The sequence below is a fragment of the Pinus tabuliformis genome, chromosome 2_2, assembly GCF_031772625.1.
Source record: "Pinus tabuliformis cultivar Carrire ecotype Pingquan chromosome 2_2, CPIR1, whole genome shotgun sequence".
Lineage (NCBI taxonomy): Eukaryota > Viridiplantae > Streptophyta > Pinopsida > Pinales > Pinaceae > Pinus > Pinus tabuliformis.
In genome coordinates this window covers 940,539,161-940,547,790 of record NC_142300.1, presented here as the reverse complement: position 1 = coordinate 940,547,790, position 8,630 = coordinate 940,539,161, and positions in this window count along the sequence as shown.

Below are 8,630 nucleotides of genomic sequence, written 5' to 3'. Positions count from 1 at the left end.
GCCCCACCCCGGTGGCCTAATGGACCTATTGGGCTGCCAGGGTGGGGCGAGAGGTGCTGCGCACAGCCACCTCCTACCCCACCCATGTGGCCCAATGGGCTTCCCCCTCCCACCCCTCCTTGGCGGCCTAACGGGCCCATGCGCCGTCGTGGTGGGGAGCCCCTCCCCCCCCACCCTCGCGGCTACACGAGCCCATTGGGATGTCAGGTTGGGTAGGAAGGGGCTATATGTAGCCCCTCCTGCCCCACCACCGCGGTCGCATGGGCCCATTGGGCCGCTAGGGGTGGAGGCCCGATTCTAAGAATCGGGCCTCTGCCCTCATTGGCCTATTGGGCCACACGAGTGGAGGCCTAATTCTGAGGCCTATTGGGCCGCGGGGGTGGCGCAGAGGGGTTTTCTATCTGCCCCTCTACCCCACCCCCAAGACCTAATGAACAAGAGGGGGCTGCATTTTTTTTATTTTTTATTTTTTTTTAAAGGTTATGTTTTACAAAATTATTTATTATTTATCATTTTGTTTGTTAATTTAAGCTATTGTTTCTTTGTAATTTACTGATTTATATATATGTGTATTTTTTTGTAGGAAAATGACATCAAAGAAGATTAATGTGAATCTTTTTAGACCAAAGACTGCTAAAATTAAAGGTGGATCCTCAAAAAACATTGTTGAACGAACCAAACCTAAGCTAAGAACTATAAATCTATCAAGTTCCTTAAATGATAAGAAGATGATTTCATACTAGAAGAAATCAAAAGAAGTGAAGCTTACAGAAAATGTATGGTTTGTGAAAGATAGAGAAGGAAAACACGTGTATATATATATATATATATATATATATATATATATATATATATATATATATATATATATATATATATATATATATATATATATAGATATATATATAGATATATATATATATATATGTTCATATCCCTCATGCTAGTGGAATTTATGAGGAGCTGGAAAAATTCATAAACACCTATTCGATACCAGACACTAAAGTTGTGTATGCACTTATAAAACTACCCAAGTCACACGACAAGATTAAATATCAGTTATCATTGTCATTGTATGACATGGCAGAGGAATCTACAAAGTTATGTAAACAAATTATAGATGACATTCACAATATATCGTAAGTATTGTTATTTATATTTTTGTTTTGCATTATTGTAACTGCCTCATTATATTTTTATAACTTAGTTTTTATTGACATATGATATTTTGTTTGACAGAGTTTTATTGAGAATATTTCAATTATATTGGGAGGCATTCATTTCATAGAGCAAGATATTATGAATGTTGTTAGTAGATTCTACTCAGTGTCAGAAGAAGATATGGAAAACAAGAAAAAAAGTAGTAATTCGTGATGCTACAAAACTACATCCCAGGGATCAGAAAAAAATGTATTTAGTGGATAAATCTAGCAAAGGTAGACATGTTACTTTTCAAGATGAGGAAGTTGAAACTGACGCTTTAGAATATGTTGCCATTACTAAGGATGACATTAGAACTGATGTTAGAAAGAATAAGAGCCATAAAAGACCAAAAGTAACAATGCCCATGATTGTCTCTGTTCTAGTTAATGATGAGAATGTTAGGAGGAAGAAAATGAAAGTTGAACATTCTCAAGTAGTCATTGCCAACAATGAAGATCCTAGTGAAAATTCAAAAAAGCAAGGAAATCATTACACCAGGAGCTGATTTAGAGGATGGCATTTTTAAAACAAAACAAAATTTAATTTGACATAAATTCACAGAGATAAACTTAATTGAGGTTGGTCATAAATTTCATCTTAATGTGAGACAAATCTATAAGCCAAGTGATAAACAATTATATATCAAATTAGAAAACTACACCACATGCATGTTGACAACTTGAAGACATTGATGAGGTACAATCCATATGCTCATGTGGTTAATTATGTGCTTCTTGTTGATCTAATTCAAGTTCCCAACAAAGAAGCATTTGATAAGTCAAAATTTTTTGTATACAATTATTATGTGCTTGGGGGGGAACATTCTGTAGAAGCTCAAAGGCAATTGATGGAGGAATATCCCAATAACCCAAGTTTTGAAACAACGAAATGTATCATTTATGCTAGTTTATCAGATACATAAGCAAAGTTATTGGGATGGGATCATAATTCAGATAATGAATATAGGATGTCTATGACTTTCATCCAAAGGGTTAGATTTATTCATAATGAATTTGAAGAAAAAAGTGGTGGGGATAACATAAATGTTACTATTTGAAAGGAAAGTTGTATGAAAATAGGCTATCAAATTGAGGAGAAAATTAGATCAAAAGGCAGCAGAGTAAATACTGATATATTCAAAAGTATTGATAACATTTTCTAGTTGGCATTTAGAACTGGAGAGATATGGGAATTGATTAATGAGATTTTTATCATGTGGGATAACATTGGAATTAAAAAATAGAAGGTCAAAAGGTCTAAACCATTGATATGTAGCAACAGTAAATTACGTCTTGAAATGAAGCAGCTTCCAGAAGATATGACTATCACACCTTGAGAGCATTGCAAGGAGTGAAGGATGAAATTTTTTTCAAAGAAATATTATCTCGTGTGAATTCAGGGGAATTATGATTGGAGGAAATGCCTGAGGAACTTGAAAATTAAGTTTGTTGAATTATTTTTTACTTATTTCTAGATTCTAATTTTATTTTAAATATAACATATTGTTCTTGGTAGTATTTATTATACAAATCACTGTATTAACTTTTTTTACTTTATCTATTCAATCACAAATTTTACATGAAAATGCAAGAAATGGTTAAATTGTTGAATGAAGATAGTTGGGATGATGTTGTGCGCAATTATCTAGATTAAAGTTCTACAACAACACTAAAATATTTTTATATTGCATTTAAAAAGGTATGTTGATTTATAAATTCATTTTTATTCATCTATATACTATTTTTATTTTATAACTTATACATACATTTGTTTATTTTATTAAAGATGAGGAAGGATGCAAATGGAGCACCAGATAGTTTCAGAACGTTTATTGAAAAAATTAAGATCGAAAGACTGAGAAAGTAGCATCTTAGGAATGTTGAACTTGATTCAACTCTTACTCATTTCATTTGGAATAGGCTTGAAACTATTCAATATCGACTAATACAAGGTGATTGTGAAGACATTGCTAAACACATACACAAAAGGGATTATTCCCTAGTTATTGTAGATATTAACCATGGTTTCAATATCCCAAACATTGACTATGGTAGTGACCCTTATACTTATCAAGCTCTTAGTAAAGTGGTTATGGGATTTGTAGAAGTCACATCATCACCATTATGGAGATTTGTGACATTTCATTCAGACACACAATTGGAAATGTTATTTTCAAGCTTCAAGGGGAAAACAAACTCAAGGATGCATCTTACATGGTAAGACATTGAAAATATATGTTTGATTAATGTTAAAAAAATCATTTATGCACAAGTTAATTGAACTTTTACTATTTCATGTTACAAGAAAAAGTCAAATATTCTTCACCATGAATATCAACCAATTATAAATGATTGTGAGTTCATCCATATTGATAGTTGGAAAAACGATGATAGCTATATGTCTATGCTTTTTAATTGGGTAGATGGAAAGAGTCATAGCCAAGTACTAGTTTATGATGTTGTTGTGAAAAAACTAGCATATGAAGATAACGAAGCAAAATGGGAGATAGTTAACATTTATCAAAAACCACAGTCATTGATTAACTATATTGTACATTTATATTCAAATGAAGGAGATTGGGTTCTGGATTTATTTTTTGGCTCAGGTAAGTTTTATTATATAGAATTGAATTTCAATATATTCTTTCTTGATTTATACGTCATTATACGACTTTACTTCATTATTTCTTATGTGCTTGATAATTAGATACAACACTAGCATGTTGCGTACACAAAGAAATAAATTGCAGTGCCATTGAAAAAGATCCAATACAATGCAAATTTATTTAGCAAAGAATTAATGCTCTTTAATTTCTTCGAGATGCAATACAAGAAATTGGGTTGAGGAAAGGGGATTTTAGTGAATCACGTGTGGCAAAAACAGAAAAGGAACCTCAACCACCATTACATGGAATGATTGGAAAGGCATACATTGGGAGATTCACATTCATCAAAGATCCATTAGAAGAGGAAATTGAGCAAAATAAAGCAGAAAATATTGTCGAAGAAGACAACGATGAAACTCTAGAGGATGAAGAGTTTGGATTACGAATTAAAATTATGCTTAGAAATCAAGCTCATTTTTGTAACTATTAATTAATTATACTTGTAATGTTTTGACTTTGACATTTTGTAAGAAGAATAAGCATTCAGTTAATGTTTTTATGTGTTCAATATTTGTATTATGTCATTTTCGATTTAATTTTTATGTGAATCATTATTTTTTGAAAAAAAAATGATTATTATTATTATTTTACATGAAATTCATAAAAAAAAAAACTATTATTTAACCATTTTTTGTTAAATTTTTCCTATAAAAATTGTGATTTTAACATGTCATTTCTAGCAAAAAATTATCAAAATGTGTAACTTTTTAGTTATATTTATGTTCAAAATGGTTATTTTTATGTCAATTGTTAATTTTTTTTTTTTAGAGAGAATTATTTGATGTGCATTGAAAAATTAATTAATGATATATAAATATGTAGAATATCAAAACTTTAAAATATCAACCTTTTTCTTTAACTATGCAAAAAAATAAAAACCTCACTACAAAAAAAAAATTAAAAGAAAAACAAGAAAATATGAAGAAGAAGACCACTTAAAAAATTGTTAAATTTAGAAAATAATTATTCACATTTAATACATTAGAAATTTAAAGTAAAAAAACATGTCTTTTAAAAAAAGTGTCTAATGCAGAATCAACACTTTTTAAAATCAACATGAAAATCACTAACATTCTAAAAACTAATGTACATAAAAAAATTTAAAGTGTCAAAAACTATGTTAAAAAAAAATATGTGTATTTTGCATCACCACTTTTCAAAATCAGTTGATGTTTTTTCTACCTCAATGAAAGGGGTAATCGTATCAGTTCCCATTTCAAAGTTGATGTTGTTCATTATTTGTCACCAAGACAATCAACGCAAAATGGGACAAAGTAGATGCACAAATCATTCAGCTGGACAAGACTCTTGTCCACGTGATTGGTGAACTCAGAGGTGTGATTATCCATTTATTTGTCGATGATTGAGTTCACCAATGTATGAACATAGTGATCATAGACAGACTATAAGAATATCAAGTATTGTTGAGCAGATATTGGTTTAACAAGCTACAACGGTACTTTGCTATGGACTGGTCACATCTATGGGTCCCATACAAGGGTAGAAACAATCAGATTTGAGTGAACTCAGAGAGCTACATGAAACATACGGTCACTCTAAATGGAAATAATGAACCAGTGGATTTCGCAGAACATATCTTTGGCAATTTCTCCCTAGAAACACAACTAGAGAGTGTCATATTACATAAGCATCCCCAGTCCCACCAGATACACAGATGGAGCTCCTTCCCAGTCCAATTGGTCAAAATGATATTTGTATAGTTAGTAATAATAGTAATAATAATACTAGTGTAGTTCACAGTATTTGTACATATGATATGTGAACTTTGTATTTTGATGGTTCTGAAATGTAGGAGGGCTCTTGAGCTAGTTGCATTTTAATAGACCCACTGTAGAGAAAACATTTGATCTCGAGTCGTTTGGAATTCGAGTGCATGAACAACACTGCAGAATATGAGGCACTCATCTTGGACTTGCAAAGAGCCATCGAGCTCAACGTTGCAATCGTAAAAGAAGTAGGTGTCTTTGAAATTGTTGTGCGACAGGTACGTGATACTATACACTAGGTGTCACCTCATCTCAAGAGTTATCAACAAGGGGTATGGGGTTTGATTTCACAATTCCAAGGTTTTAACATTATTTATGTTCCTACAATGCATAACGCAACTACATATGTATTGGCAAATGCTGCTGCTAGGTTGTCATCATTAAGAGATGGTTATGTTGTAGAAATTCTTTATAAACCATTCATCCATGATAATATTACTATTTTACATGTTTTCAATGATGACTAGTAGATACTTCACTTCATATCGAATGCTAATGTTTTCAAATATGCAACAATCAATGAAGACAAGCATGTAAGGGCATTACAAGATAAAGCTAGCTCAAGCAAAGGGAACCTCATGCCAAAAGGCGTGGTGACATTGATAGAGTTGTATGACCTGTAGAACCTCTTCTGGGGACCTGTTAATGCTAAAACACATAGGTACAAGATGTCACATGAACATATCAATTTGGGAACAGAAAAGGATCTGAATTTTGTTAATTTTGGTACTTTTTGTACACCATAAGAGTGACAAACCTTTATCCACTTGTTCAAGTAGTACCGATATGTATTCGCTTGGATGTATGATGAACTAAAACCTGATGACACATCAATTATCAAACATGTGATTCCAATAAAAGAATGGGGCAATACATTTCAACAAAAGCTACAGAAGGTACATCTAAAGCTTGAGCCTCTCATTCAAAACGAGGAATTTTTTAGATGCTTGGATCATATACAAATTGTGACACTCCACGTGGGTATCAAACTTGGTCCCGGTAGGAAAGAAGTCTAGGGAAATCCACTTATGTGTTGATTTTTGAAATCTAAACTATTGGAAAATACTGAGAGGGGCGGTGAATCAATATTCCTTAGCAATTAGCACTTTTAAATCTTTTCAGAGCATTAGTTAATCTTCAATTATCATTAATTTTTATGCAGTAACAACAATGAATAATAGAACACAGGAGGCACAAAAATTTTAGGTGAAAAACCCCCTTCGGGTCAAAAACCACTGAACGTTTTTCTAATAATTCTTTAATCTTCAACTCCAATTGAAAATAAATCTCCAACTTCCTAGAATCTAGAAAAGCATTCTTCTCTAGCACTCACTGGATGGATGCTCCAATGCCCAAGATTATTCAGTAGTCAATTGAACAGATGCCCCAACACCCAATGAGCTACAACTCACCCTAGAACCACCCTACCACCCTGAAGTTTTCACAGGCTTGAACCTGTTGGTGACTTCATGCACCAGCCTACCACCCTATAGAAGAATAAATGAAGAATGGACTCCCGTACCAGAGGAAATGGTCTACTTTACAATGATATAGAATGATTTAAAAGAAGAAGACACACTAGAACATAACCCCAACTATGACACAACCACCTAATGATGATCCTAGACTTCCCGACTCTGTCTCTTCAACTCTAGGTAGATAAACACTTTTACAAATTTTACAATTATGCTTTTACAATGACTTTGTACAATGATACTTTTACAATAATTGTATGCAGTGCTTCGTACTTGAAGACTTCATGTGGTGAACTTCTTGCTGTTGTTCTGCACATTGATTGCTGCTCCTGTCATGCTACCCTTTCTCACTCTTCAGAACATTAGATTATCCATTGAGTCTTCTCTGGATGAATATATAATCCCTGCAAAAAGTCTTCAAAGAAATACCCATGACATGATAATAGCATAACTTACCACATCTTGCAGAACATATGTCAGTGCTAAACAAAAACAACAAATTAGAATACAAAGAAACTAATGAAATTAACAGATGAACATGCATATAAAAAGAATACTTACCTGTATCTTACCTCTGCTACATCATTTTTTTGCACCTTGCTCTTTTCTGCCCTAGAAAGTCTAGTCCTTTGCACCCCTTGACAACACTTGATCTAGTTTTTCTTTCATTCTAGGAGCACGATATTTAATTTGATGTATCTCTGCGATTTTAGATCCCCAACATGTGATATTCAGTCTTGTAGAAGCCCTCTAAGTCTTCTTTCCAATTCCACAGGTCTAACCCGATTTGGACTCTTCAAAACAAAGTTATGCCCAATCTCTCACAATGACTTAATTATGGACTAGTTCAGTAGAGCGAACTTGTACGACATACGACGTGTCACTGTTTCCTCCTTTAGCACCGAAATTGATAAACAGAAAACTACAATCCATGCACTATCTGCCAATTTTTATAGAATTCCAATCCTCTTCTCAGAGAGAGCGTTATGATGATTTTCCAAGGTCACTTCTTTGAACTGAAATTCAGGAGCTTGCAAAAAACCCTAACGTCCACAGATCATATCTCTGAAAATATAGCACACCAAGATTTGAAATCTAGTCAATACATTCATCAAGATTGTGAATCAAATGGGTTTTCATTTCATAATCTAAGACTTCGCGGAAATGAAGTTATAAGGAAAATTCCACGATCACTACATTTGGAGGATACATGAGATTTCTTTTTATAGAGTTGAGAGGGGCTTCTATAGAGAATGTTGGAGGGATTTTAGGAGCTTAAAAAATTATTAATTATTGACTATTCAATGAACAAAACCACTTATGAGTGCCATGCCACAACCCCATGGGGTTTTAGCCCACTAACTGGGGTTACTAACTTCAAACATGAACACCTCTCAAACCGTGAAGAATTACTTGGCATGCCATATATCAATGGAAACATCTCGACGAGTAGAATATATCTAGATGATCCTTGACTAAAAATAGAGTAATTTTTCAAGT